At 37.7% G+C, this 27,816-nt stretch overlaps 1 pseudogene; it reads left to right on the forward strand.

The window, feature by feature from the left end:
- The first annotated feature begins 526 nt into the window (after positions 1–526).
- On the forward strand, positions 527–27,153 carry LOC102846214 (annotated as a pseudogene).
- Positions 27,154–27,816: the final 663 nt, after the last annotated feature.

Genomic DNA, 27,816 nt, shown 5'->3' on the forward strand with positions numbered 1-27,816 from the left:
ATTGAGCTGCCAACTGAGAAGCTGTTGGTTCAAATCCATCAAATACTCCAAAGAGAAAGTCTAGCAAATATTTATAGTCTTAGAAACACTGAGGGACAGTGCTACTCAGACCTATATGGTCACTATGAGTCAAAAGATAACCAGCAGTGAATGGATTCTCTCACAATGAAAATATTTTTCTCCTAGAACTTATTTCAGAGTGAAGAACAATTGTTGCTGTGTCCTGATCCCTTTTTCTAGACTTAAAAATCTAGAGTTGTTTACATGTTTAGTGGTAGCTAGAGTTGGCTGCTAACATCTTTCAGCTGTGGCTTTCCAGAGAATTGGCTTCTGTGAACGGCAGCCACCTCATCAGTTACATCATTTTCACCTCCTACAAAATCCCAGTCTATAACCAGCAACTGACTGATAGGTGGTACAAAACCCAGCTACTTGTGTCTTCCACAATAAACAACTCAATGCTCTTAAGTCAGAACCTGACTCATAGCTGACCCTCTAGGAGATTTTCAGTGGCTAGAAATCAGTAATGGGTGGATTTGAACCAGCCAGCTTTGGAACGGTAGTAGAGCTCGAGAGTTCCTACACATTAGGATTCAACAGTTCCCTCCTGCGTCCAGACTTCTCTGTAGGTAAACTGAGTCTTACCTCCTAAAATCACAGTTTTTCATAGTTTCTTCCCATATCTTATATTGCTTCCCTCATTACCAATAAATTAGTGTATTTTCCCCAGTAAATTATTTACACTAAATCCCTTTGCTTCTACATATGCCAATCTAAAACACTGATTGAAAGATCTACCTATTTTCTCTCTATTACCTCTCTCATATTTAATCCCAAAGCACCTCTTTAGCCCCAGCTCAAGTATTACTGTCTAGAATGCTTTTTGATTATATTTTGCCTTTGATATTCTATATCACCTACCTGCCTAACCTTTTTCAATTACTATTCAATTATTTTTCTTTTTCTTGTAAAAATTATCTCTTTCTATTATCTCTTTCTCCAATAAGATTATATATTTTCTTGAGGGTAAATGCTTATTTCATTTTATCCTATAACACAAAGAACATTAAAAAAGAAAGAAGATACTGTTCATAATTACTTCCTACAATGATGTTCTCAATTTAAAGTTATCAACATAAGACTGTGGTAACATAATACTACAAAATAGGTGGCTCAAAAATACAGGAATGTATTTTCTCTTCATTCTTGAGGCTAAAAATGAAAGTTGAACAATGAGTAAGCAAGACAGAAGAATTGATGCCTTCGAAATGTGCAGTTGACAACGTGTACTAAATCTATCATAGACTGCCCAAAGGAAAAGATCTGTCTTAGAGGAAGAGAAGAGTGTCCCTGGCGTGGGGGTGGGGCATAGACAAAGAAACTTTATCTCACACACTATGGGTATGTTGTTAGGAGGTTCCAGTGCTTGAAGACATCATGCTTGGAAAAGTAAAGGGTGACTTATAGAGAGGAAGATCCCCAATGCAGTGAATTACAAGGACTGTAATGATGGACTGGAACATGGTGGAGATTGGAAGGATGGTACAAAATACACACTGCTTTAACTTGTTTTTAGGGTTACTATAAGCAATTGCAACTCAACTATTAACAACAAAGGAAGTCTGAATCATAAAATCAGCAGGGCTACATTGTTTCTGTAGCCTTTAGAGAAAGGTTCCTCCTTGTTTCCTTTGACTTCTAGAAGCCCCAAGAGTTTCAAGTATTTTTGGTTTGTAGGTAAATCCTGACATTTTGTCTTCTCCTCTTTGTGATCTGGTTTTCGTATCTGTTCTCTTTTATAAAATCAATCTAGAGCGTAAGGTGTACCTGATTCAGGCTATGGTCTTTGCAATTACTTGCTATGTATCAGAGAGCTGGACAATGACCAAGAAGGACAGAAGAAGAATTGATGTCTTCCAGTTGAGTTGTGGTGCTGGAGAAAAATCTTGAACATAGCATGAGCTACAAAGAGAACTAACAGGTCTATATTGGAGAGGGTGAAACCAAGCTACCTTTAGAGGCAAGGATTTTGAGACTCCATATCATATACTTTGGGCATGTATCCAGAAGGGAGCAGTCTTTGGGAAGTATATAGGACTTTGAAGGGTCCAGGGTTAGCACAGGAGAGGAAGACTTCAGATGAAATGAGTTGACACAATAAATGGGGTAAAAAGGGTAGGTCTATCAGAGACAGTGAGATTGGTTCAGGATAGAGCAGAGTTCAGAACTATTGTGCATCGGATCACTATGAGTTATAGTTGACCTGATGGAACATAACAACAATGACACTCAGGAGGGGGTTAGAGTTCATCTTTTAATGACTTTTAAAGGTCATCTATCACTCACCAACATTTTCAGTCACTCAGGTATTCAGAGAAGCTATCTCAAACATACTACCTGCTACTGCCTGGTGGGTACCTGTGTAACTGTGTGAACCTGAGAAAATGGGCTTCTCCTCACCAAACTTACCAGCAGAGTCTACCTGAAACATAGGTATCCCACATAATTGTATCAAAATCCATATTTCCGCTATAAAACATTTTTCCCATGATTTTACCATCCCTTGTATTAATTAAAGCATTTGTCAACTAAAAAATTCAAAGTAGAAAATAATTCATTTATGAAAAAGTTAGGATTCACCCTAGTTTGGTGTGACTTTGCTAGCTAGTAATATATTTCAATGAAAAATCCTGTATCTTCGAGTCCAACAAGGTCACATTCACAGGTATAAGGATTAGGATTTCAATAATGCTTTTTGAACCAGTTTAACATACAGCATATGTTAAAATATTCATATTGATGACATATTTAGAAATATTTAGTGTATGAAAGAAGCTAAACCTGTTTCCTTAGCCTTCATTGTGACTTTCTGGTGCCAGACATGGGAGGATAAATGAGATGGGCTCTCCCTGATTGTCAAAAGCTTGGGAATAAAAACTCTCCTGAGTAAAGTGGGAGGCTGACACAGAACAGAAGATGATGTCACATACTAAGATGACAAAAGAGTAATTTTGACTCTTTTTTATTACTTTCCCACCCATTGAAGTTCTTAAGTGCTGTCTAGTTGGAATAGACTCAAGCAGCCCTATAAAGAACTGATTAAAATCTTGTCCTGGCATGAATCGTTGTCATGATCTCTGCCATACTCAAGCCCACTGTTAAAAATAACTGTATCAATCCATCCAGTTCAGGATCTTCCCTTCTGTCATTACCTTACACTCCTGACAACATGCTAAATGTATGTCAATTGAAGTTTCACCATCCCCACCTCCAAGGAGCTCTCTGGTTACACTTTCTCCAGGACAGACTTATTTGCTCTTTTGGCAGTCCATAGGATATTCAGTAGTCTTCTCCAACTCCCCGTTTCCAAGACACCAGTTCCTTTTCAGTCATCCTTACTGTCTGTCCAACTTTAAGATGCATCAGAAAGCAGTTGAAAATGCTATTGCTTGCTATTGACAATAGTCAATAAAAATGTTCATAGTTGTAACCTGTAACTACCACAAATAAACCTAACAAATAGCTAATGTAGGTAAACCCAGAGGGAATGACAAATACAAATTACAAAGCAAAAATCAAACTTTAACAAAGAGCATCTTGACAAATTATGAGAAACTATCAAAATAAGCGAGTATATGATTTACAATAAGTGAATTTTCCATTCTGTAACATAAATTTTTGCTGGCTTTTTTAAAATTCAGGAATAATCTTTAGGCAAAAGTTTTTTGAGCAATGCTTTTGCTTGTTTATTTTAAATTTAATTATTTTAAGAGTTTAGCTGAAATCTTTTTATATATGTTGAATCTCTGAATCCTATCCAATTTTAGTTATAGCTTCTCAAATAAGTCTTTTTCCTAGCTTTACCCACAACATATTTGAAAATCAAATACGGGGCCTGGTGTGGGGATGGGGGAGGGTAGAACCCAACCTTTTATAGACTTTAAACATTGGTAGCTCTTTTAATACAGAATTGAGCTTTAAACATAACAGAACTTTTGAAGAATCATCAAACTAATTTCTAGCTTTATGGTTTGCTTCCAGACTATAGTATTTTACTTAGCCAAATGTCTTAAAATATATGCTGCAGAATAATAAAAGCCATAATAAACTTGAATTTTTCAAGATTGTAAAGGAAAAGAAAAACCCACTCCAACATGTGGCTAAAATATGCCTCTTGTCTACAGTCCATTTTCCAAATAGTTCCCACGGTAGAAAAATAATCCAACAAGTATTTAAAATCATGTTGCTTCTCTGTTCAGAAAAACATCTAATTGTTTCCCATATACTGAGGATAAAACAAAAGCAAATTATCAAAGTTTATAAGCCTTTATGTCCTGGCTTCTACTTATTATATGATTCTTACAAAATATCATTCTTTCCTTAGCTAATAATACTGCAAATGACAATAACCGCCCATGTGATTAACAGCCTCTGAAAACCCACTAGAGGGTCAGCTATGTGCTAGCTCCAACATGATGGTACACAACACCAACATTTCAGCCTCTGTGTTTTCTTGGGCTTTTGTTTGTTTGTTGGCCATTGAGTGAATTCTTACTGATGTTGGCCTCGTGTATGTTATAGAAAAACTGTGCCACATAGTGTTATACTTTCTGAAGGACATCACTAAGTTCCCCCCCACACACACACACACTGTGTTGTCTTCATGTGAATTAGAAATTTCAAGAAATCTGGAGAACAACTAAATGGCCAATTGCCTGGAAGAGATCCATATTTATTTCCATTCCTAAAAAAGGTAACCTGACAGAGTGAAAATTATAGAACAATATCATTAATATACACTAGCAAAATCCTTCTGAAGATCATCCAGAAATAATACATCCTGGAACTGTACATTGACAGAGAACTATCAGAAATACAAGCTGGGTTTTGAAGAGGTCATGGCACTAGAGATATTATTGCCAATGTCAGATGGATCACGACAGAAAGAAAAGAATACAAGAGGAATGTCCATCTGTGTTTCACTGACTATGTAAAGGCATTTGGCTGTGTATCACAACAAATTGTGGTAACCTTGAGGAAAATGGGAATCCCAGAACACTTGATTGTGCTTATGAAACTTTTAATTGGACCAAGAAGCAGTCCTCAGGACAGAAGAGGAAAACACTGGATGCTTCAAAATCAGGAAGGGAGTGCATCAGGGATGCATCCTATCTCCATACCTTTTCAGCCTATATGCAGAACAGACCATTCAGGAAAAAGCATTTATAAGGAGGAATTTAAAAGATTGGAGGTAGACTCATCAACAACCTGTATTATGCAGATGACACTACCTTGTTTGCTGAAACTGAAAAAGATCTGAAGCGCCTGCTGCAGAAGGTCAAGGATTACAGTCATTTAGGACTCGGTTCTAACTCAATGGCAATGAGAATGATGATATGAAGTAAGTGACTGACTGAAACTCATACACATTTAGATTCAAATGTGTTTACAAAGCGGTATTCTTCAGAACAAATAGCCCACAATGTCAGGGTCACTAAGAGTGAATTCCAACAACAATGTTGCTGTTATGTGACGTCGAGTTGCCTGCAACCCCATAGGGACCTTAGGTACAGCAGCTCTGGAGATTTTCCTGTTCTGAGCCAGGCTCACTGACTCCCACCCACCTACCCACATTGCCCTAGTTACAGTATCAATCCATCCCATCCAGATTCTTCTTCTCTTGCATTGTTCCTCTAAGAACTGGTACTTTTTGGGTTGGTTTTTTTTTAAGTTTTAGAGACTATAGCCTGTACTGCACTAACTCATCACATTGCAGAGAAATCTACTAAATGGTAGCCTCACACCTATTTCATTTTGTTTGCTGGAATTTATTTTTATCTGCAGAAAAAAAACATTTGAATGATTACTACACATCCTTAAGCAAAGCTGACCCACACAATTGGGGTTGAAGGGAAATAATGCAAGCTATTGGGATAGGATCCTATACTTGTGCCCCAGATGACTAGGGAAGAATATTACACACTTCAGAGATTAATAATTTAGAAATAGTGTGTTAACCACTGTGCCATGAGGGCTCCTAATACAACCCCAGACAGGAATTATATGTAGTATTATAGGAGGGGAAGGGCACATCTCTTGAGTTTAGCAAATAGCTCATGAAAAGCACCCAAGGACAATCTAACAGTAACTGTTGTTGTTAGGTGCTATCGAATCACAAATCACTCATAGCCACCCTATGAACAAAAGGCCTGAGCACTGTTCATAGGGTTTCCAGTGGCAAGTCATTTCAGAAGTGGATGTCACTCCTGCTTCCAAGCTTGTTTTAATCAGGGAGCTCCACCGAACACTGTCCATCATGGATAACCATTATCACATTTGGCACCTCAGTGTCACAGTATTCAGCATCACAGCAACCACGAGTTACCTCTGTACAGCAATGCACAGACCAGTGCTATACCTCCTAGAAGAACATTTGACAGAAAAACAGTTTGAAATAGGCTTGAGGGCCACAGGTCCAAGGGCCCTTTTGGGCTTTAAGCCACTGCCTCCAGTGCCTCTTTTATTCAATAAATATTTAGCAAAATAATCTCTATTAACTGTGTTTTCTTTTTCTTTGATAACAGTTAAGGTCTAGACTACTGATAAAAAGCTTAGCCATTCAAAATTTCCAGCCACTTTGTGGGGGGAAAAATATGGAGATCTGCTTCTGCAAGGTGACAGCCTAGTGGCACTTCTGCTTTGACACAGGGGGTAGGTATTGTCACAATCAACAAGAGTGTACATGGCCTTTTTAAAAAAACTTGGATTTTTTATATTTATTAAAAGGTATTAGTATTCCTCTTTTTAATCCATGTTTTAACTTATGCTCTGTTGTCTGGTGGTAAGGAACTACACTGTTTAAATCCAAAGGCACACAGCTCAAATCCACAAGCTGCTTGGCACAGAAAGTTGGACAATTTCTCCGCATACAATTACTGCCTCTGAAAACCCCCTAGAGAGTCCTCTAGGAGTTGGGTGCAACTCAGTGACACACAGCAATAATACTTTTAGGGATAGTAGAGGCAGACCTAGTGGAAAAATTGTTAAGCATTGGGCTTTTAACCAAAAATGGTTGGTGGCTCAAATGCACACAACAGCTCCAGGGAGAAAAAAAACCAAAACAAAACCCTAACATCTGGCAATTTATATCCGTGAGATCTAAAAACCCTAGGAGGAAGTTCCACTGTCACATGGAGTCATTAAGAATCAAAATCAACTCAACAGCACAGAACAAGGTGGATAGTTAAGAGATCTGATAGATTCAAATTCATTAGAAGTTGAATAAATATCACTGGGCACAGATGGTAGCCTGATGCTCTCGGTCTCTGTGCCAAGAGCTCCAACCCAAAAGCTTTTATAGCAGCAAGCATGAATGGAGCCTTCTGACACCTAGGCATGTCCCTAGTTTGTACTCACAAGAATCTTATGTTAGTTTTTCCTTAACAATCTATACAAAGTCACATTTTCTCACCTCCATTTAAATTGGTCACTGGAATGAAATATTCACTAACTGTGGAATAGGAAAGAATTGTGCCCTTGAATTTTCTTTAGAATACATCCACAGTGAAATGGAATTAATTCTGGGAAACAAAAGGATGGTTTTCTAGTGAATTACACTCTTATTATACCAAGTACTGTAGTTCCTGAGCTGATCTTTGTTCTAAAAAAAATGTATATATACAAAAGTAACCATTTGGTCAAGAAAAGGCTTCTCAATACATGACCTACTTTTTAGCTTTCTTCACTTTATAAAGGATTATGTGAATGAATACTTTTTATGAATATTTAGCATGGAAACAATAATTGAACAGTTTGTAAAAATAGTAAGGAATTTTCAATGTATTTAAACAACTAAATGTGGTCTTTGTATATAAATGCTTTTCTTAAGAAGTAATGGCACATTATCTGAGATTTTGCTTAGGAAAATCCCTTGAGTTCCAATTATTTGTCTTTTGTTTCCAGCCTTTGTCATTACATACTGTTTTAATTTTTTAAGTGTAAATTTTTATGTTATTAACCCAGAGAAGAAGAAGAGACCTCAAGCAGTTACCCAAAGAAATAACAGAATTAACTAGTGTTTCCTAAAAATAATTTAACTCTAGTGTTGAAAGCTCTTGAACATGCATTAGACCTTTGCACTTTAAAAATACAAAGCCTCTAAACAGTTGTACTTTAAAAATTTGAACAATTTCTTAAAGGGGGAAAAAAAGTAAATCATAGTATTTGTGTTTCAGATACCAGATTGAACCTGTGGTGAAGTTTTACAAGCTGAAGAATTACTTTTCAGGTCTAAATTCTGATCATGTTGTGTTGCCAGCTGTCATCAGACGCTATACTGCAATGATGAAGATTTTAGTGATGCTCTTACGGTTTAGAGGCAAGAAGTTATCCTGTCAACCCAAAGGCATGTGGTGTGAATCTGCTAGCAGTCTGCACAATAAAGATGGACACTCTCCTCCTGTGTAAATTACAGCCTCTGAAAACCTGCTGGAGAGTTAGCTATGAATGAGTTCCTATTGGACGCTATACAACAAAAACACAATCAGATTAATGTGATGTAGAAAGAAAGACTTGTTGATTTCTTTCTAAAAATCAGCTGATTAAACAGATCTCAACCATCTGACCCTCACAGGATCGGCAGAGTTCTGATATACCTGTTTTAATATGAAAACTTAGTCAAAAGCCTTTTTTGCTTGAGTATGTCTGTGGATCTGAATGCTCTTTATTGACAAAGAATAGTATTTTAAGTATTTCAGAATATTTAATTTTAAAAAAGTGTTTAACATTTTAAAAAATGGCCCAGTTTAAACCCTAGCCATCCAAAGAACGAGTTGTACTTTAACAGAAGAGAGAAATTAGGGATCTAGGGGCCTAGGTCTGATGACCATATGATATATTACTCCGGAGATGAAAAGACAAGGAAAAATGGGGTTGGCTTTATAGTAAAAAAAGTAATTTCTAGATCCATCTTGAAGTACAACATTGTGAGTGACAGGATTATATCCCTACGCTTACAAGGAAGCCCAGTAAATACCACTATCATTCAGATATATGCACCAAAAACCAGAGCCAAAGAAGAAGAAATAGATGATTTCTACCAACTTTTACAGTCGGAGATAGATCGAACATGCAATCAAGATGCATTGATAATAATGGGTGACTGGAATGCAAAAGCTGGGAATAGTGAAGAAGAATCAGTGGTCGGAAAAGATGGGCTTGGTGACGGGAATGAGGCTGGAGCTAGAATGATTGAATTTTGTAAAATCAATGACTTATTCGTTGCAAATACATTTTATAAGAGACACAAACGCAGGTTATACACATGGACTTCACCTGATGGTATGCATAGGAATCAGATCGACTACATCTGCGGAAGGAACCGCTGGAGAAGCTCAGTATCAGCTGTGAAAACTAGGCCGGGGGATGACTGTGGAACAGACCACCAATTACTCATATGCAAGTTCAAGCTGAAGCTGAGGAAAATTAAACCAAATCCACAGGAGCCAAAATATGACTTGAATTTTATACCACCTGAATTTCAGAATCATCTCAGGAACACTAATGAGCGAAGACCAGATGAGTTGTGTGAGGATGTCAAAGATATCATTCAGGAAGAGTGTAAACGGTCATTACAAAGAAGAGAAAGAAAAGACCAAAATGGATGTCAGAAGAAACTCTGAAGATTGCACTGGAGCGTAGAGAAGCCAAAGCACAAGGAAGAATTCGACGGCACATAACAACAACAACAACAAGGGGCCTAGGTATTGTATTTAGGGGTAGTAATTTTAGGTTAAGACAAAAATTGTACAGAAAGTACAAAGAATTCTTAAATATTCCCTCTTCCCTTTTAACCTACTGCTCCCAGTCTGGTCCAAATAATATTCCTCTATGATGTTTTAGAGGCTCTGAATCTTAATGTGAAGAGCCTGCCCATCTTTCTCTGAAAGAACAGAAGTTAATTTAAACTGTCAGAGATACAATGCCTTTTGGCCAGCAGTGCAACACACAACAGATTACGCCACCACCGTGCCTTCACTCTCTCCTTGCACAACCTTTTCCCTCCATTATTAACATCTTGCTTTTGTGTTGTATGTGATTTTACTTTTATTGCCTTTACAAGTAAGAAAGAGAAACCTAGATTTAACAGTTGATTTAGGAAATACTCAAATTGTCATCTGTTGTTGTTGTTAAGTGCCGTCGAGTCGTTTGCGACTCATCGCGACCCTATGTACAACAGCCCTAAACCGTGCTCTATCCTGTGCCAATCTCATTGCCTCTGACACACCCATACCGATTACCCCAGTCACTGAATCAATACACCTCATAGAGGGTCTTCTCCCCCTGGTCTCTCCCTCTACTCTACCCAGCATGATGTCCCTCTCTAAAGACCTGTCTCTCCTTACAACATGTCCAAAGTATGTCAGACGAAGCCCCAGAATCCTTGCCCCCAAGGAGCAGCCTGGTTTAACCCTCTTTAGGATGAATCTGTTTGTTTTCTTGGCAGTCCATGGTATGTTCAATACTCTTCTCAAGCACCACAGCTCAAAGGTGTCAATTCTCCTTCTATCCTCCCTAGTCATAGTCCAACTCCCTGATGCATAACAAGTGATTGAAAAAACCATGGCCTGTATCAGGTGCACCTTAGTCTCCAGAGAGACACCGCTGCTCTTGAGTACTTTAGAGAGGTCCCTAACAGCAGACTTTCCCATCGCAATACGTTTTTTGATTTCCTGACTACTGGTGCCAAGAGTGTTGACCGTGGAGCCGAGCAAACTGAAGCTGTGAACAATCTCAATCTCTTTGCCATCCATCCTGATGCTACCAATTGGTCCAGTGGTGAGAATTATTGTCTTCTTGACATTGAGCCTCAGTCCATATTGAAGGCTGCAGTCCTTGACCCTCTGCAGTAAGTGCATGAGGTCCTCAGTTTCAGCGAGCAGGGTTGTGTCATCTGCATAGCGCAGATTGTTGATAGATCTTCCACCAATCCTAATGCCACACTTCTCCTCATAGAGCCCAGCCTCTCAGATAATCTGCTCTGCATACAGGTTGAAAAGGTTTGGAGATAGGACACATCCATGGCATACACCCTTCCCAAGTTTGAACCATGCAGTGTTGCCCTGCTCTGTTCTGACGACTGCCTCTTGGTCCAAGTATAGGTTTCGCATTAGCATGATTAAATGTTCTGGGATTCCCATTCTTCTAAGAGTCAGCCACAGTTTGTTATGATCCACGCAGTCAAATGCCTTTGCATAATCAATCTGAGCATAAATAATATTGGGAAATTGATTTTCATTAAATAAATTTCCAGGGCAATTCTGACTTCTAGTCATCCCACCTGATAAGGTATGACTTCCCCATAAGGTCCCTCTGATGTGGTCTTGATTGAAAAAGTGTACCAGGTCTTTTCCTGAGGATCTCTTGGGTGAATACAAAATAGCCATAACCCATTACTAAAAATATCTAACTTATCAAGAGAGGTTTTTAAACTATTCAAAGAAAGTTTTTAAATAGCACAAACTAACATATTACTCTGTAATTAATTTGTTAGTTTATAAACATCCACACTTAGATACCTTATTTCCTTTTGAGAATTATAGCCATTGTGGGTAGAAAGGAAAATGATTCAAAAAAGAAATATGTCGGATTTAAAAAAAAAAAAGGAAAACTTTTAATTGCTATTCACTATAATTGCTAGTTAGAATAATGAAATGACTAAAACAGTTGAAGAGATGACCAAACCATCAAATTTAAGATTTATATCATCAAGCCATCCCACCCTAGCCTCCCACCCCCAAGATATACTATAGGAACTCTGGTAGCCAGGTGGCAAGAAACTGCGCTGCAATTCTGAAGGTGTGCAGTTCAAGGTCACTTGCTGCTCCATGGGAGAAGGATGGGCAATCTCTTCATGTGCCATTAAGTGCCTCTGAAAACCCACCAGAGGGTCTGCTATGGGTCTGTTCTGACTCAATGGTAAGCAATAACTAAAATAGAACTAAAACGCAGCTAATATTTAAAAAATAACATCAGATTGAAATAAGGAAAAAAAATTACATCTACACAGTCATCATTTTACCTAATGCCAAGCAGAACGAAATATTCCATGCAAAGAAGAGAACATTGCCCTGTTTTATGCAATTCCTAATATACTGGTCAGTTTACAATAAATAAATAAATTCTTCCTTCCAGTTGTTATCTTGACAGGATTTTTCCCCATGATTTGAAGTACCTTAAACAACACAACATTCATGGCAGTAGCTTGTGCTATTGCCGAACTTCAGTTTATGAGCCTCTCATATAAATTGTTCATGAGGGGACTTCTCTTACAGACTTTCAAAACAAGAATGTAGCCTGTATGTTTATGTTACAGGTTTATTATGATAGATTGTTCTTGCCACAAAGCTGGAAACTACCAAGCCAGTTTATAAAATCTGTTAATAAAAACAGTTCTCAGTCTGAAGTAGACTCATTTTATCGAACAGCCCAAAGCTACCTGACATATATTCAATTTCCCAAATAAAAGAAAAAAAATACCCTTATTCATGAGAAGTGTGTGTGGAATATGCACAAAGTTTTTAGACTTCTGGTTTCCTTCTGAAATCTAAATTAATTTGATTTTTATGAAATCAGATGTGTTCCTTGGTTTTCAGGTGAATCATTTGTGAAGCATTTAAAGTTGTATTATTTCATCAGAATTGAAAAAGACATAAGATTGAGCCTATAAAATATTGTCTGAGTGCCAATGTTCATCTACTTTGATTCATGCCCAGGTTTTAACATTTGTTTTGGCATATCAACATTTCAAAGTAAAGATGCAAAACACTGTAGATATTCTACTTGTGATGAATGAAATTGAAGCCAAATAGGATGACAGCTGAGAGCTCTGGAGTCCCCTGTCCTGCACAATTATGGCAACCTTCACTAAAGGAAAGGTGAATTGTATTTGACAACATATTCCCAGGCATGGTGTAATGAACCTTCCAACTTCAATTAGAGCCTATCAGAAAGAAAAACAAACACAATTTCACGAAAATGCTGCCTTCATAAGAAAAACAAGTCAGTTGGAAAATACAAGTTCAACATCATTGGCTTACTTACCAAGCATCCATTTCTCATGGCAGGTGTCACATAAAATGCAGATTCTTATAGTAATGATAGAGATCAATTCTATTTTAAAAGCAGAGGGCATACAATTCACTTGATCTCCGTTCCATCAACAATTCTACACTCTAGTTAGTAATGATTTCTCCACGCAACTCCAAAGAAAAAGATTATTTTTTAAGTGTCCTGAATGCCACTGCTTATTAAGGGTGATCAAAGCTCAAAAGGGTAATACAAGCTTCATGGGCACCATGTATGAATTACATAAAACATTTGCATATTGGTTTAAACTAAACCAGAAGGTTGTTGAAGGTACATTTCCTTCAAGTGGGTTACATTCCCTAGGTGTTAATATTCAAACATGAGGAATTTCTTGGTGTTTCACAGAGACAGTAAGTATTTCAGTGAATTTTCTGTCAGCTGAAATGCAAGAGCTGGCCTGATTTTAAACTCTCTCCTCATTAGTGTTTATTCGTAATTTGAAGATATTTTTGGCCATGGGAAAAGCACACGTGAAAGAGAACAAATTATGAGTCTCGTTTATATACTGGAATAACATTGTCGCTTTTGCTAATTACTTAAGCACACCAGTGGAGTATTTAGTTCTTGTGAGATTTTTCTGAAGTTCCTTTGATGAAACTCTTTGCCTTTGATGTAACATTTTGATTTAAGATTCCATAACAGTAAACAAATCCTTCAGTGGAAAATGCCCAGTGAATTTCACATAACATGGGATCAGAAGATAGTCAGCTGTGAAGAATCGCGGTCACTTAAGCTAGTACACAAATTGCATTCCCATGATTAGAAGAGTTAACACTTTATTAAGTAAGAAATAAATCTTTTCTCAATTATCTATATATAGCTGTAACTACTTATATATACTTTATAGTATTATGGTCATACTATATGCATTTATTGCTATGAAAGTCTCCCACTCAACTTCTATTTATTGCATCATTTTCACCCTTGAAATACAAACAAGAATAATAATTGTGGCATTAATGGGGAATAGGCTACCAACCAGCAGGAAGGGACAATAGGAAGACAGAAAACAGGCAACACTGAATTAATAAAAATTAAAAAAGAAGACAGGAACTTTATAATTGAAGTCATTTAAAAATTAACTTCTATTCATTAGTAAAGGAACTATTTCAGATCAAAATCCTCTGTTTTTCAGATAAATATTCTTCCCCCATTGAACCATATGTCATTTTTTGTTTTTCAAAAATGCAATAATAATGTGAATGACAGCAAAGATGCTGAAGATCATTAGTTAAACCTCTCATCTGTTATTAGTTTTATTAAGGAGGATAATAAACATGGAAATCTGTTACTTGTCCTTCTACCAATAAGGGAAAAAGATGGCAAACTTTTGGATACTTCTGTTTTCAAGTAAGGAAGAATAGTTCCAATGAGCTAGATATTTTTTTTTTACTGCACTACCTCTGATATCAGCTATCTGATATCTGATATCAATAAACATAAAAATAACACAAGACAGTGATTCACTCCATTTTTTCTTTTGTATGAAGACCCTTTTCAGACTAAAATAAATTCTGTCTATTGCATAATAAGAAACTTTTGTTAATTTAGACTTAATAACTACTTTTAAAGGACCCAAAGTCTCACATGACACATATGGTGAAATTCTAGGGTAATTTCCCAGGACTATTTGTGTTGATAAGCATCTGCCTAAAGAAATAATTCAATTAATTATGACCTTTCCCCCCCCAAATTGTGATTTTAATGAGAGTTTACTGAAAAGTTGGGTTTGTTTTCATTCATTTATTGTTGCACAATTTCCTCCCTACCCCTTCCAGTTCACTTTAAAAAAAAATTAACTCACTACTGTATAACTTCTCTTTTTCTTTTATAAATTAATTTTAATGAAAGTTTACAGAGACTTAGGGTTTCCAGTCACTCATAGTTGCACTTTAGTGCCTACCCACCCCTTTCTCCCCAATTCACTTTTCTCTTTGATGAGTAAAATAAAAACTCTTTCATTGCTATGTCATCCCACTGGGTAAATTCCCAGAAGTGGAATTGCCGGCCCAAATTGTATTTCTGTTTGCAACATTTTGAGAAAGCGCCATACAGCCTTCCAAAGTGGTTGCACCATTTTACACTCCCACCAACAGTGAATAAGGGTTCCAGTTTCTCCACAACCTCGCCAGCATTTGTTGTTCATGGTTCTGTTAAATTTTGCTATTCTTACCGGGGTGAGATGATATCTCATAGTTGTTTTGAACTGCATAATTTCTTAATAATTAAAAAAATACTACTTAATTTCTTAAAAAATGCTTAAATAACTGTACAATGTCTTCTATAACGTAAGAATAAAGTTATAAAAAATATTTGGAAAGGACAGCAGAGTAGCAATATCATTAAACTGGCAAAGCATGAAGAGTGAATAATTGGCTCAAATCAGAGGCACTGGGGGAAATATCTGTGAAAAGGGAAGGAGGAAACAGCAAAAATGCCAGTTTGAGTGGCTGAGCCACAGAAAGTTTCTGAAACTTGAGACATTAGTGCAGGAATATTGAATGAGTCAGCAAAACTCCTCGTGGAGATAACTTAGATCCCAGAAGGCCTCTTCCACCCCACAAAGGCTCCCATCCCACGCCTGACATGCTAGAGGAGGCAGAGGATTTTTTTTCTCGAAAGAAACGGAATTGGAACATTATTAGAGATGGGAAGACCCTATACAGCAGATGAGAAGGATAAAAGTACACTTAAATACTGAAAACTGTGATTCTTGGGTCTCCATGACTCATAGTTATAGACTTTAAAGCATCTGACAATGAATCGACTAGTGTGATTGTTCCCTTATTTTATTTCAACCAGAAAAGAATGCTACGACACAAAACCTCAGATAATTCATGTCTAGAGAAATGACTTAGAGATAACGTTTTAGGGGTTCTGTGAATTAAATGACAGCATAATCACACTTTAGTGAGTTAATATATTTTTCTGACACCATCAAATCCAACAAGTTTAGTTTCTGAATACAGTACAGCTGTTGTTAGTTGTTCAGTGACATCAAGTCGTAGGAGACTCATAGCGACCCTATGAATGAAAGTCCTCAACACTTGCATGACTTTTGTCCTTTCTCCAGGTTCATAGGGTTTCTGGAGACAAGCTATTTACTGAAGTGGATGCCACTCCTACTTCCAAGCTTGTTTTAATCCTGGAGCACCACCACACACTGTCTGCCATGGGTAACCATTAGAAATAATAATAATACAGTATTGCTAGACACTGATAATTTCCAGATGCTTTAGGAAAGACTCTTTCAGGAAAGATTTAAATTAATTCAGAAAGGTAGAAAGAAAATAATCTAGAGGAAACAATGATTTGGGGGTTTTTGTTTTTGTGTTCTGTTTATTTTAATACTCTTGAGTGCAGGTCTTTTTTCGTATGTATGTAGCAGAATTCCAAATACTTAAACTCTATTTTCATTTTCCACAGTTCCTTTTTAAAGTCTATCTCTTTTTTCCCCATATTTTGCTATAAGAGGACAGTAAAAGCAATACTGTCCCTTTAAGAGCTCATTAGAACTCCCATTGGCCAGCTATCTAAGTTCATCACCTACCTATTCTACTTCCTACCAAATATTTAAACATAATTCAAACAAGTTATTTGCCACTGCATAAAAAGCATCACCCTTCCTCACTGCCCAGTTGATGTTCATTATTTTTTTTACAAAGTGTGAATACATTGTTTTTTACAGAAGATACTTCCCATTTCCTTCACCGCCCCCACCACCAAATTGTACAATAACAGAACAGTGTCATTGATTTCACATGCAAGCAAGATTCTACTGAAGATCATCCAAAAACGATTAGAACAGCACATCAGCAGAGAACTGCCAGAAGTCCAGGCTGGCTTTAGAAGGGGTCGTGGTACTAGGGATATCGTTGCTGATGTTAGATGGATCTTGGCTGAAAGCAGGGAATACCAGAAGAATGTCTGTGTTTCATTGATTATGCAAAGGCATTTGACTGTGTGGATCATAACAAACTGTGGCTGACTCTGAGAAGAATGGGAATCCCAGAACATTTAATTGTGCTAATGCGAAACCTATACTTGGACCAAGAGGCAGTAGTCAGAACAGAGCAGGGTAACACTGCATGGTTCAAAATAGGGAAGGGTGTACGCCAGGGATGCATCCTGTCTCCATACCTTTTCAACATGTATGCAGAGCAGATTATTCGAGAGGCTGGGCTCTATGAGGAGAATTGTGGCATCATGATTGGTGGAAGATCTATTAATCTGCATTATGCAGATGACACAACCTTGCTTGCTGAAACTGAGGAGGACCTCTTGCACTTTCTGCGAAGGGTCAAGGACTGCAGCCTTCAGTATGGACTAAGGCTCAACGTCAAGAAGACAAAGATTCTCGCCACTGGACGAATTGGCAGCGTCAGGATGGATGACGAAGAGATTGAGACTGTTCACAGCTTCAGTTTGCTCGGCTCCACAGTCAACACTCTTGGTACCAGCAGTCAGGAAATCAAAAAGCGTATCGCGATGGGAAAGTCTGCCGTTAGGGACCTCTCAAAGGTACTCAGGAGCAACAGTGTCTCTCTGGAGACTAAGGTGCGCCTGATACAGGTCATGGTATTTGCAATCGCTTGTTATGCATCAGAGAGTTGGACAATGACTAGGGAGGACAGAAGGAGAGTGGATGCTTTTGAGCTGTGGAGCTGGAGAAGGGTACTGACTGTACCATGGATTGCCAGGAAAACAAACAGATTCATCTTGGAGAGGATTAAACCAAGCTGCTCCTTGGAAGCAAGGATTCTGGGGCTTCGTCTGACATACTTTGGACATGTTGCCAGGAGGGACGGGTCCTTGGAGAGAGACATCATGCTTGGGAGGGTGGAGGGACAGCGCAGGAGGGGAAGACCCTCTATGAGACGGACTGATTCAGTGACTGGGGTAATCGGGATGGGTGTGTCAGAGGCGGTGCGGTTGGCGAAGGATAGAGCAGGGTTTAGAGCTGTTGTGCATAGGGTCGCTATGAGTCGGAAACGACTTGATGGCACATAACAACAACAACAACGTTAACACCCCACACTCCAGCCTATCCTGGCCTTCCACAAACATAAGTTGTTAAAATATTAAAAGAAATTCAATAACCTTAGAGAACAAGGACAATATATGGTACCTGTGAGAAAAGATGATATATGAATTTTTAAAAGGTCATTTCAGAGCACAAGAGAGTTATTAAAAATGAAATTATATTTTAAAATAAATCAATAGACTTGTTGCAAGGTAAAAGTGAAGAAATCACTCAGGAAACAAAAACAGAAAGTAAAGGGAAATCAAAATACTAGAGACAAGATAAAGATTTAGGGTATGAAATGCAATAGTCAACTAAAAAGAATTTCATAAAGCAGTAATATATTGCTCTAAGGTACCCATTGAACTTTGAACTAAAGCTATTCCTGGTGCTCACCTTTCAACAAAATAATAGATTGGTTTAGAAAATAAAAATAAAAGTCAATGACTACAGAGCTACATGTAATTATTCATCTATATGATCATCATAAAGGCGCACAGGTGGCCTCATGGTTAAGGACTTGTGTTGTCAATCCAAATATAGGCGGTTTAAGTCTTCCAGTTGCTCTACAGGAGAAAGATAGTCTCCTTCTATGCTTTTTAAATCTCTGAGAAGCCATTGGAAGGTCAGCAATGAGTTGGTTCTGACTCAATGGCAATGACTTTGACTTTTTTCCCCCTTTAATAGACTAGCACTGTGACTTCAAGGGATGAGCACTATGAATGAACTTGAGCAAGTCAGAGATCATGAGAGTGGCACAAGATAAGGCAAAGCTCTGATGTGCTGTTCAAAGGATCATTATAAATAACAGTCAACTTGACAGCACATAACAATAAGAAACCGATGTAACCTTACAATAAAAATGAGAAGAAAGGAGAGACAAGCTTAGTAGATGAATGAAAACATCATAATGAATAGATGAGAATATAGACATATAGTGAAAAATATAACCAATTTTGTAGAAAATATTATATGAAAATTGTTTAAAACAGAGCCTAATTTTCTGTGTAAACCTTACAGAGAACACAATATTTTTAAGTTTTTTTTTAATTTTGTGTGTGTTCAGTCAAATCGGATCTGACTGGTACAGGAAGAGATTTCCCCTCCTTCTCCAGCAGAGCATCTGGTGGATTCAAACCGCGTGCCTCTGGGATTGCAGTGCAGCTTCTTGCCACTAGGCCACTAGAGCTCTCTAGAACACAATAAATACTTTTTTTAAAAGATCTCTTAAAAATATTCTAAAAAGATATAATACCTTAGTTTTAAAATTAACAATAAATAAAAATTTAGATCTCAAATGAAGGATATGAGAGTTCAAGGTAAAAGAAGTCATGTTTTTGTTATTATGTATGGACAGAAAAAGAGAGGGAGACTGTCGAGGAGATGGATTGATAAAGTGACTAGTGTAATGAGGTTAAGTGTGTCTGAGACAGTAATGATGACACAGGATAGAGCAGGTTTCAGGGCTGTTGTACATAGAGTCGCTATGAGTTGCAAGCGACTCCACCGCACATAACAACAAGAACGGACTCATAGTCTTGTTATGTAACTCCCTGTAGAAAACAACTACAGCAGATTTCAGAGGCAGCATAATCCCTGGGAGGAGACTGCCCATCTTTCTCAGGTGAAGCAACTAGTGGATTTGAAGCATGTGCCTTCGAGTTTGCAGTGAAACTCCTTATCTTTTAGCCACTAGAGCTCCAAACAATTCATACACAAAGCACATCGTCATCAAATTACAGAGCACCTAGAGTCAAGATAAAACCCTAAATTTAGGGCAACTGTATGAGCACATTAACTAACTGTTTTTCTTACAAGGTTGACCACAAAAGGATGCTACCCTTGAAAATATGGGCTTGTCCCTTAATCTGGACTGTTGTCATACAAATAATGCCTAATCATACATTCCATTTAAACAGTTCTTCATCTGAACGGAGGACATTGTGCAACAATGAATGATTTTTTTGTTTGTTTGTCTGTCTACAAAAAGTGAACCGGGGGTGTTGTGTGGGAGTAAAGTCTCCAGGAGGGTTTTTTCTAAGAAACTACCAATGAGGTTTTATGATGAGGAAAATTTTATAATTGTTTCTCAGAGCATAGCATAGAATTAAGAATTGCTATTTTGAAATTAATAAAGCAGCAGGGATATTACTAATTTTATCAAAAAATATACAAGAAAGAAAATAGAAGTAGAGTGTACTACAAAGATTACCTGTGAATAACAGTTATATAAAGTTAATATTAACATTAAATCTTTCTCTTAAACTATATATTAAGAGATTGGAAAAACAAAACTACGTGAGAGTAGGGATGACAGTTCAACCTTTGTCTTCATTAATAGGAAGTGAAAGGTAATATTTAAAATTTAAAAGTCAAGGTGGTGGTTGTTCTTACATGTTGCCTAGTCTGAGTTATAGCAATTCTGTGAACAAGAGACTTGAACCCTGTGCTATCCTATGCCATCTTATCATCTCTGACACAATTGGACCCACTGCTGTAGTCACGGTCCTTCCTCTCATTAAGGCTCTTCCTCTCCTTCACTGACCCTCCACCTTTCTCAGCATGGTATCTTTTTCCAAGGAAGAGCGTCTCCTAGCAACATGCCCAAAGTATTTGAGATGAAGCTTTGCCATCCTTGCCTCCAAGGAGTATCCTGGCTGCACTTTCTCTGAAGCATATATGTTCATTCTTTTTGCAGTCGACGAAATGTTCAGTACTCCTCACCAACACCACAGCTCAAAGGCATCAATTCTCCTTCTGTCATCCTTATTCATTATCCAGCTCAAGGGCTTGAATCAATTGCAAGTTAGTCCTCAAATTGACATCATTACTCCTCAATTATTTGGAGACATCCCTAACTGCAGACCTTCCCAGTGCAATACAACTTGTGATTTCTTAACTGCTGGTATCAAGGGTGTTTATTGTAGACTAAAGTAAGATATAAATAAACTTGATTCAGATGTAAAATACGTAACTTTTTTTAAAAGGTTAAAGTCAATGCTGTTGAGTGAGCCAACTCATAGCTGGCCTCCAACCAGGTTTCTGAGACTATAAATTGCCCTGGAACATATTGTCCATCTTTTTCCAATGGAACTTCTAGTGGATTCAAACTTCCAGAGAAGTACCAACTTTGAGTTTGTAGTGAATTTGCCTACAGACTATACCATCCAATCCCTGAAGCCTTCTTCAGTGTAGTAAGTGATTTAAAGTGGTTCTTCTACCACCAGATGACTGGGTTGTAGTTGTTGCTAGGTACCTCAAACACAACTATGATTTCGGCAGTCACATAAATGACAAATCTGAATTGTGCCCTATCCTATGCCATTCTCATGGTCTATGGCATACTTGACTCCACTGTTACGGTCACTGGGTCAATCCATCTTTTTGAGGGTCAAAAAAATATGACGCATTTCCAGTCCATGTTTAGGAGGTATATGGCACCGTTTTGCAACAGGACTATGCAAATAAGGTGTAACAAAATGTCAGTGTGGGAATTGATTGGTTTTATCATCCCACCAGGCTTATCACAGTGAGCCATCTCAGAGAAAACAAAGGGAATTTCACTTCCATTGAGAAAGAATCATCAGGAGTTCAGCATGTCCTTGAGCCCTGGAGTCTCTGGGCTAATTTTTTTTTTTTTTATTAAGAGTCATTGATTTGTAACACCTGAGTAATGGCAGAGGGGCTGCAGAGAGGTAGCAAAAATGAAGAAAAACTGGAGAAAAAAGAACTAACGCAAGACTCTTGTCCTTGCCCACAAAGCCAGAAGGCTGAAGGTTTTTAGGAAGAAAGCTTAATACCAGAGAGGAGGCATTATTTTTCATAATGTGTACCTTCAAGTCAGAACAGACCCATAGCTGACCCTCCAACAGGTTTTCAGAAGCAGTAAATTACAGGAGAGGAGACTGCCCATCCTTCTCCCAAGGAGCAGCTGGTGTATTCAACCCGTGTGTCATTTGGATTTCAGCACAGCTTCTTTCCACTAGGATACCAGATTAGACACAAGAAATAGGGAAGGGATTATAAAATGAATCTACTCCACATGCAGTGAATTACTCTCTGGGGAGGCAAAAAAGGTTTTCAAGTGAAATCTCAATATTGCAGATGACACAGGTTTTCTTAGTAGTAAAATACACACAAGGAGAAATGTATTTCAAAAAACACTCTCTAAAATAAGCAGGAAATTGGCATAGAGTAGTAAACCCTGGGGAAAATACTCCAGTGTATACTTAATAGATGATGAGCTATGAGCTTTCAGAGTTATTATTGAGTATAAACTTTAAAATTGCACATCTAATGATACAGACAAGATCAATAAAATCCTGGGCATATCTCAAAGGTTATGAAAAACAAAGAGAATCTATTATTACACACTTGTTATGGAATTTTTTAAATGCCGTTCAACACCTCATTTTTGAGACAATATTGGGGTAATGAAAGGGTCAGAGAAAGGTGAGGACAATTATTAACAGTGAAGCCACTACTATACATTAGATTTTAAGGGATGAATATTGCACTCTGAAAATTTTAGGACAATATACATTTGACATGGATGATGTTGTTAAGTGTCACTGAGTCTAGTATGACTCATAGTAACTGTATGAACAATAGATCTGAATACTGTCCTATTCTGTTCCATATTCACATTCTCTGAGTCACTGAAAATCATTGCTACAATATGTGTAAATACACCCAGTTGAGGATCTTCCTCACAAAATGTCCCTCTCCAGTGAATAGCTTCTCTTAGTATCATGCCAGGCGTATGTGAGATTAAGCTTTATCATCTTTGCTTCCAAGGAGCACTCTGAGTGCATCTTCTCCAAGATATATGTTTCCTTTTGGCAGTCTGTGAGATATTCAGTACTCTTCTCTAACACTACATACAGTTCAAAGACATTAATTTTTCTTCTATCATTCTTATTTATTGCCTAGTTCTCAGCAGCATAGCAAATGATTGAATTTTTCCATGGTCTGAATCAAGTGCACCTTAGTCTTCAAACTGGCATTATTGCTCTTTAATAATTTGGAGAAGTCCCTGATTGCAGACTTTCCCAGTACAATATGTTTCCTGATCTCCTGACTACTGGTACCAAGTGTATTGATTGTGGATCCAAGTAAAATGAAGTCATTGACTGTTTTAATCTTTTCTCCACTAATTATGATGTTACCTATCAGTCCAGTGGTGAGAATTTTTGTTTTCTTGATGTAGAGATGCAATTCATATTGAAGGCTGTAGTCTTTAATCCTCTTCAGTAAACAATGCATTTTTTAAATGTATGGAATAAAGTTGTTGTTAACGTGCTGTTGAGTTGCCTATGACTCATAATGACCCTAAGTGCAACAGCCCTAACCCTGCTCTTTCCTGTGCCAATCTCACTGTCTCTGACACACCTATGCCCATTACCTTAAACACTAAATGAATCCATCTCATTGAGAGTCTTCTTCTCCTGTGCTGTCCATGCACCCACTCATGCATGACGACCCTCTCCAATGACTGATCCCTCCTCATGTCCAAAGTATGTTAGACAAAGCTTCAGAATTCCTGTCTCCAAGGAGCAGCCTCTCTAGGATGAAACTGTTCTCTAACACTCCCATATTCAATACTCTTCTCCAACACCACAAAAGCATCACCTCTCCTTCTATCCTCCTTAGTCATTGCCAACTCTCTGATGCCTAGCAACTGATTACATAGACCATGGCCTGTATCAGTCACACCTTAGTCTGGTGCCAAGACTGTTGATTGTGGAGCTAAGCAAACTAAAGCTGTTGCTGCCAAATAGCCCAGGGGTGAGAGTCTTTGTTTTCTTGATGTTGAGCTTCAATCCATATTGAAGGCTGTAGTCCTTGACCTTCTGCAACAAGTGCTTTAGGTCTTCCTCAGTTTCAGCAAGCAGGGTTGTGTGATATAAGTACAAAAATATATTTGGTGTACCAAACTCCAATGAGAGCTAGAAATAGCCCTTAATGGCTCAAGGAGTTAAACTTACGACATCAAAGATTTTTATATTAAACACAGATTTGTTGGTTTAAAAATTTTACTGAAATCCTAAGACATTTATGTCAAACCACCACAATTAGGCTTATACCTACACATAATAAACACTTAAATACTCAGTATTTTAATCAAAATATTTGAGGAAACATTTCTAATTTGATGAGAAGACAAAGAAATCAAATAATCATTGACCCCCTCTGGTATTTTTTTTTTTTGGTACCACATCAAAGCAAAAAAAAGTACTCAAAAGAGATTGCATCTCATCTAATAATTAACACATTGGGTGGGGGTGGATGCTTAGGAAAGGAAGTAAAAGTATAACTCCAATTGTACCTTTTTGACATTTCTATGCAATGTGCCTCAGGCAGGTTTTCCATTTTTAATTTTTCAAGTCCAGTCACACTTAAGATCCATTCACTCCAGTACTAAATTTCAGAGTTCCTTTCTTTTTTGAAATAAAACTTCTTTTATCAGCTTTGAAATAATAATACTTGACAACTGAACATGATAAATAAAATGAAAGTGGAAGATGATAACTATAGCAAGTGAGTTATCTATCTTCACAGACAGGAACAGCCATTAAGGAAAGCAGTAATTGCAAGGTAAAAAAAAATTACAACCACTTTTTCTTCAAACTAATGCTGTGTAAAATATTATCCACTATTGATGTACATATATATTTCTAACACTTTATTTTCTTTTAGATGAATAATACCATTCTCTATGGCTCCTACTTGATTAATATTTATCAGTAAGGCACATGTGAATATCCAATGCTGTTTCACTTTCACTCTTGGCCTTAAAATGCCTATCAAAAATGTAGAGTTAGGTTGTTGTTGTTGTTGTAATCATTGGGCACCACTGCACTAGCTACAGCTTATAGCAATGCTGTGAAAAAACGGTCTGAACCTGGCCCTCTTCTACACCATCCTCCCCATTACCAGTACACTCAAGCCCACCATTGTTATAGTCACTGTGCCAATCTATCTTTTTAAGAATCTTCCTTTCTTTCTATGACTCTTCACCTTTGCTAACATAATGAGGTTTTTCTCTTGTTTTTTGTCCAAGGACTGGTCCTTCCAGACAACATGTTTTAAAGTTTGTTAGATTAAGTTTCGCCATCAATACCTCCAAGCACACTTTGGTTTCAAGTCCTCCAAGAGAGACTTGTATAGGATTTTTTTTTTCAGTCCATGGGATATTCAGTAATCTTCTCCAGCACTACAATTCAGAGACATTGTTTTTTCTGGTGACATCCTTATACTCTGTTCAACTTTCAGTTGCCTGGAAAGTGACTGGAAAATGTACTAGCAAATTCCAGATAGAATTCACTTTGGAATCCTTCATTAATTTGTTCCTCAAACTTTCCGTAAAGGCAGAGGTGAATGGATGGACATTCTCCAACTCTAGTCATTGACGCTCCATCTGATAACTGTGAGGTTGAAATGTCTTTGAAGAGTCAGGATGGATCATTAAAAATGGAAATAAGCTATATTCTACTCTACTGTGTGGTTACTTAACTATAAAACAGGGTTTCAAATAGATCAAAACTTACGATCCAAGAAGTTATGCTATCTATGTTCATGTGACTTTACATACCTCATGCCACTACCTTTTTTTCAAATTGTAATAAGTAACATATTTGTCAATTCAACATTTTTTACAGGTATAATTTAGTAACATGAATTACATACCCCGTGTTATGTCACCATTACCACTATATATTTCCAGTTTAAATCCACCAGACACTCTTAGGAAGAAAGACATGTAATCTCTTCCTATGTGATTTATGGTCTTAGAAAACCAGCCAAATGGTCAGCTATGATTGAGTGCTGATATGATGACAGTCGATTTAAATTTTCATTTCTTTAGTATACAATCAGTGCCCTTTTAGGAAATATTTTCCCATTCTTCCTTCCTACCCCTTTGGTTTCAAGTCCTCCTCACTTTCAGCAAGCAAGGTTGTGCCATCGGAACAAGCAAGTTGATGATGATTCCCATTCCTCTTCATAAAAGTTCACCTTCTCAAATGATTTACTTAGCATAGAGAGTGAATGGATACAAAGATACAGCCCTGATGCCCACTTCTCTTGGTATTAAACCATCTAATGTCTCCATTCTCAGTTCAGAAAACAACATCTTGGTCTAATGAATAGGTTTCATGATGTTGCTGTTGTTGTTATGGGTCATTCAATCACCTGAGACTCATAGTGACCCTATGTACAATAGCTCTGAACTTGCTATCCTAAGCCAGTCTCACTGTAACACATCTACCACCATTACCCCAGTTACTGTGTCAATCCGTCTCATGCAGGGTCTTCCTCTCCTGCCCTGTTCCTTTTACCTACAACTGACACTGTTGCTCTTCAGTACTTTGAAGTGGCACTGACAGTAGCCTTTCCTGGAGCTACATGGTCAACTGACTGGAAGAGATTGATACAATTTGTTCCCACTCCAATAAAAAAGAACCTGAGTAAAGATAGAGGGGTATACATGAGATCCTTGCCCCTGGCAAATTGTGGATGACTGTCATAGTGCCTTTACAATGGGCACCACAGATGGTGGCATCTTTCAAGTTATCAAGGCTTCCATAGTTCTCCAATGGGTATCAAGAGATTATGAGGGAGTTTGACAGCTTTTACAACCAGGGCTCCACAGTTAGGAGACAGCTTTGCCATTTGGAGATATCTCTTTTCCACAAATGACTGCAGTATGGTCCATGTCACAGGGAAAGAAAATCCCTGGAGCTCCATCGCAAGTTATGCCTTAACAGGAGCCATACAGGCTATAAGAAATGGACCAGTGGCTATTGGTTGGGTGAGCTGCAATGGGTGGCATTCTTCTATTTTAATTGAAGGAGCTGGTATATTGTTGACAAGATTTGCTTCTTCACAGTCCCAATGGCCCTCAGTTTGCTGAGGGTCCCTCCCAGTTGCCTTTAACCCAGTTACCTTCCTCACCTTAAGGATATTATCATCAATATCAATAGGATTAAGACTCACACTCTGTGTGTTAACAAATGAGCTGTGGTTCCAGAAGGATTTTGGAAAACCAACTTGCAGTCTGTTTTTAAAATCATAGGTGGAACAACTCTGGCCAAATAGACAATGGGAAGACAGTCAATCTTTTAATTTTTTTCCTATTTAAAGGAATATGAGGGACAGTAGTAAAAGATAATACATTCACATACTAACACTTGGGTTATATTTGTGATCAGAATAAATGTCTAATATCTTAAAAAGAAATACAACAAGTGCCTAGAAAATGAAGAACCAAAGGACTACTAGTGAAATACAAGTACCATTTCCTTGGGATTTCTCAGTCTGTGCTTATGTGTTCCGTTATCAACCAATAAAAACTTCTGGAACTTGGGGTGGAGGGATGACCTGACAGAGTGTGGACATTGTTGAATAAGATCACTGATATCACACTCAAATGAAATTCTACTGAAGATTATCCAAAACCAACTAGGACATTACATTAAAAGAGAACTACCAGAAATACAGGCCAGGTTTAAAAGAATCCAATACACGCGAGAAATCTCCAAGTCAGATGGACCTTGGTTGAAAGCAAAAAGTACTAAAGGAATGTCTATCGGTGTTGTATTGACTATGCAAAGGCATTTGACTTTGTGAATCACAACAAATTGTAG

The sequence above is a fragment of the Elephantulus edwardii genome, unplaced genomic scaffold (genome assembly GCF_000299155.1).
Source record: "Elephantulus edwardii isolate Elephantulus edwardi_28Jun2011 unplaced genomic scaffold, EleEdw1.0 scaffold00039, whole genome shotgun sequence".
NCBI classification, from domain to species: Eukaryota; Metazoa; Chordata; class Mammalia; order Macroscelidea; family Macroscelididae; genus Elephantulus; species Elephantulus edwardii.